The 4,818-nt window shown below is 31.8% G+C and overlaps 1 non-coding gene across 1 annotated transcript; it reads left to right on the top strand.

Annotated features, from left to right (window-relative positions):
* Window positions 1-214: 214 nt before the first annotated feature.
* On the top strand, window positions 215-287 carry TRNAK-UUU (transfer RNA lysine (anticodon UUU)). The gene has a single exon. It is a non-coding gene; the product is annotated as a tRNA-Lys (tRNA).
* The last annotated feature ends 4,531 nt before the right edge of the window (window positions 288-4,818 follow it).

The raw sequence follows: 4,818 nt of genomic DNA, 5'->3' as shown, positions 1-4,818 counted from the left end.
TTTGTGTTTGGTGAAGCCAGTTGTATGTTAGAGCGTTCCAAAATTGAAGTAAAAAAAGAAAAAAGTAAATTTTTATATCTATTATCACTCTTTTAATATATTTGGAATTATGTTTCTTGTCAACAGAAAGAAAAAAATGTGAGAAAATTATCAAGATTAGCTATTTTTCGATAATTAGGTTATGTATTTTTAGCTTCTTCCCTTTATTAACTAAGCCCGTGTAGCTCAGTTGGTAGAGCGTTAGGCTTTTAACCTAACGGTCCAGGGTTCGAGCCCCTGCACGGGCTTCATAAATTTTGTTTTTAATTAATAATGTTTTTTGTTTGCTTCATAAATGATGACTAACATAAATAATATATATTATTTCATCCGAAATGCACAAAAATATTATGTTTTAAATAGAGTATTTAATCCTCTGTAACTTCCCTTCAATTACTAACGTGCGTACAACGCTAGGGACATTAAAACAAACCAAACTTTAGTTTTGGTTATAAATGATGCTGTAAGAATCAGTGAACAGTCATGAAGGTACCTTTTATAAATATAAAATTTTGTCGTTAGTAGATTTTGTTAGATTATTTCTAATTAAACCATATTATAAAAATATATTTAATGTATAATTTAAAAAAAATCAATTTGAAAAATAGGAAAAATATGATTTTTGAAATTTCATTCCAAAATTTTAATGTCTAAATTTAATTTTTAATAAAAAATTCAACTTTTGAAATTAAATTTTTGATTTTTTTATAATAAATTTAATTTTTTTAGTAACTGTGGACTTTAAAAAAAAAAACAAATTCCAAAAATTCTATATTTGAAATTTTTGGAGAAAAAATTCTTGTACAAAGCAAAAATTCCAGGATGTTTATCAAATGAAGTTTGAGAATGGAGCTATTAATGAACGGGATCTCGTACTTTAAATTTTTTCCCCGGGTATACCAATCAAAAAAACTTTCCCGGGAAATGAGAAAGGCAACTACGTGCCTATAACGAATGATTGAAAATATCATCATGATTGGCCTTTATACATTGATATGTATATAATGAATAACAATAAACAAATATTTCAAAATAAAATTCGTTAAATAACAATTCCCCAATTAATAAATCCTTTGATTGTTATATATATTATGTATATATCGGGTACTCCTTGTACGAGAAAGACATACATACATATAAATTGTTGTTACAATTGGTTTATAATGAAGCCCCTTCTTTTATTATTCATTCTTACTCTCTTTTTTACCTTTATAATAATTATGATTTTTGTATTTATTCTATTGTGATGAGGGGGGGGGGCTCAAAGTGGTTTATTATTTGACTTGGATGAAATGAAGAATGGTTTTAATTGAACTTGACGAGAGAGTTGTTTAATAATCTCTCTCCTATGATGTGTAGTTACTTTGTAAACGAATTGATGAGTAACATTATATATTATGTTAATCATCTGTTGAGTCGCTCAATTGGATTCATTTGTGATCTTCCCATAGGTATAATTCAAGTATTATAATCAATCCAAGGGGCACAGATGTCAGGAAATGAGTTTTATTTCACTACGCGACGTCATTCTCCTTAGTTATCTATGCGTATAAGCTTTCGGTATATGTACATCATGTAACTGCAATTAATAGTTGAAGTTAAAAGTCCGGGCCTTGCACCAAGTGATTATCAACTATGGCAAACACGCTTGGCTGTACAAATTTGGTCTCAATAGAGGCTTGAGAAAATTGGTTGTCGAGTTTTTTCCAATAAGACACTTGGCTTAAATCAGAGGACTATAACACTTCTTAAAAATAATTGGACTAAGGGAAAATAATAAGGAGGTTTACAGAACGGAAATAAAGGCGTTCATTAAAGAAAAGGACTAAGTGAGTCATACTGGATCACAGAAGGAGGGACAGAGGGAGTGGATTTGGGATTGAAACCCCATTCAAAGGAAGATAAACATCTCTATACATCAATACGCATATAATATGTGATGTTATTTATAAATAAGTTAATATGAATGCGTGTAGTAAATGTATTATTAAAAATAGCTCAAAGTGCCGAATCTCTGCTTATGTTGTTATTAATAATAGAAAAACTATGTGTCTTGCTACTTATTGAGTGCTCCCGTATTTTTTCACATCTCTCATTGTGTAGAATGTATGTATGTATATACACTTAAAGTCCATCAACAATAAACACACAAATATGCGACATGACTACAACAAATACGAACAACACATAAAATAGAGCTCCCTTTGTTCGGGAAATTGTTTTTGCCCGGGATCCCCGAACAATAATCAGCATTACTGTGAATAGAAAGTATGAAGAAATAATAGTTTTTAAGCGTTATCTAGCCAGCATTGCGTAGGTGCTTATACGAGTGGTTCATTCAAATCTGAGCAGATTGAACTTTAAACTTCAAAAAGATATAATTTATTAATTAACGATAGAATTTAAACAAAATTAATAGTATAAATAGATGTGTGTCTGAGCTCTCTTAATCATTAATGTAGCCACCCTAAGTGGCAATGAGGCGCTTTCCACACACTTTTCCATATAGTTTTCTTAGTGAAACTCTGCGATCTCTTGAATGGGCCCTCATGGACTAGAGAGTATTGTCCTGGACTGTTTCCTTTAACTCATCCCAGTTCAGTTTGACCTTTTTGACAGAGCCATACTTCCTTCTCTGCGTTTCGAGCTTACTGACAGCCTAGACGTTGCTCCCGGAGACGCCCAACTGCTTGGAGTGGGCGGATGGAAATTTGTTTATCACGTTCAAGTGTCATTTTCTGTACTTGTACGTCAGCTAGGGAGCTCAGATTTGTTTTGTTTTGTAACTAATTGCTTAGGCTTTAATAATTCGAAATATGAGTACATCTCAATCCCTCAACCTTTATTAATTATTGAATTAGTGAGTGTTCATATATCAATGGTATTAATAAAGCCCTCTCTGTCTCTTCGTCAACCCCTAATAACTCCGAGCATTGCCGGCTACTTATACCGCAAGTAATCAATACTCAAAAAACCATTGTCCCTTTTCTCTATTGTGATTTTTTTTTTTTATTCAGCTACTGTTTGTTTGTCGATGCTGTTATTATTGTTATGATTAGAATAATAAATAAAGTTATAATCATCAGTCAACTCAGCCTTTGACAATCCTGACACTCTTGTATATAAATGTATGTATATTATAAAGTCGACTCCTCAGAATAGGAAAAGAAGAATAGGTTAAGAATTTTAGGTATACCCCTATAACATAAAGGGAAACTACCGGCAACTTTCCTTTAATAATATTATTAACTATGTATTTGTATAAATAAATAAAAATAATATGGATAAAAAAATGATTGGAATGCTTTAAAAATAAGTAAAAATACTATGAAGAATCACAAAAAAAGATGAAGAGAGAGAGAGAGAAATTGAGTGTACACATAACATGCATACCCATAGAAGGGGATGATGAGATACAGATATATAACAATATAGTGAATGAACCTGAGAAATTTCTATTTACTTCTTAGTGTATCACTGCTAGGATTTTCAGGTGTATGGATACATACACTCTCTGTGTACAGAGTGTAACAACCTCATATTTACATACATATTAATTACTATCCAGAGTGTGCAATGTAAAATCCTGGACTTGACTTTAAATCCCTGGATTACTTCAGTGTAATGAATGTTTTAAAATACTAGATTGTCTATTTAAAATTAGAAACTATTCCAGTTATTAAATAATAAAATAAAACTACCAAAAATCAACATTTGTCAGCATAGAACTGAAAAGGCAAAGGGTGTCTAATTTGCTTCACGACAAAGTGAGTGTCGAGAAGATACTAAAGGTCTTAGTGTACTTTTGCAGTCTTGTTTACAAGATTTCAGGGTCAGTGCCTTGAAAATTGGGAACATTTTACAATCCCCAAAAGTCCGGCCAAGTCGATGAGGCAGCATGTCAAGGCTCCCAATATCAGTGTGTAGGCTGAGGAGGTATCGGAAGGATTCAAAGAAGTACTCTTATGTACAAAGACATTCATAACTGATTTCAACAGCAACCTAGTCAAGAGAGGATAGAAATGGCTGACTTGGTAAAAGTATAATGGGCCAAGAGTTTGTATTCTGGTGTCGTGGAGATGAGGGGATGTACGAGAGAAGAGTACTTAAGTAAACATAAGTAGCGAGTATACAAACTCAGGCCTACATTGTTAAAAAAGAGCGTAGTCATTTACTAAATATAAACCATATAATAATTTTTATAGCATACTTCTAATTTTAAACAGTTTCATGAATTAATATAGGGCGTCTTGCCCAAGTAATTTCATAAATAATTGAATAAATATTTGTATTCAGATCCAGTATGTAAAGAATTTATATAACTACATATTAGTATTAAAATATTAAATCATGTGTCTCCCAGAAAAGTTGACTTATTTCACTATGATATCATAATATTATAAATGGGAGTGCCATGCCATGCCCTCCACGAATGAATGTCTGAAGCCAGGGGTGAGTAAAGGTCAAGGAGTAAAATTTGATTCAAATCCTTCTTTCGAGTGATGGCTATAAGTATGTTCCTATTGGCTATTTGAATGTAGACATACGTTGACTATTGAAGAAATACATTTTAGTCTTTTTATGCTCAATCTCGATGTTAATCCTTAGAAAATGGTTAAATTAAATAGATTTGAATGCTTCTTTGATCTTACAGAGAGGATTTATCTACCCATATTCCAGTAATAGACAATCATGTACTCTAGGCCTGAGCTCCTAGAAATGAAAATAATAAAGGAAGAACTACCGTCCTTCTTTTAAATGATCTTGATTAATCTCTTG

Source organism: Lepeophtheirus salmonis, chromosome 14 (assembly GCF_016086655.4).
Source record: "Lepeophtheirus salmonis chromosome 14, UVic_Lsal_1.4, whole genome shotgun sequence".
Lineage (NCBI taxonomy): Eukaryota > Metazoa > Arthropoda > Copepoda > Siphonostomatoida > Caligidae > Lepeophtheirus > Lepeophtheirus salmonis.
The sequence above is the reverse complement of the archived record's forward strand: the minus strand, read 5'-3'. Positions and strand labels throughout refer to the sequence as shown.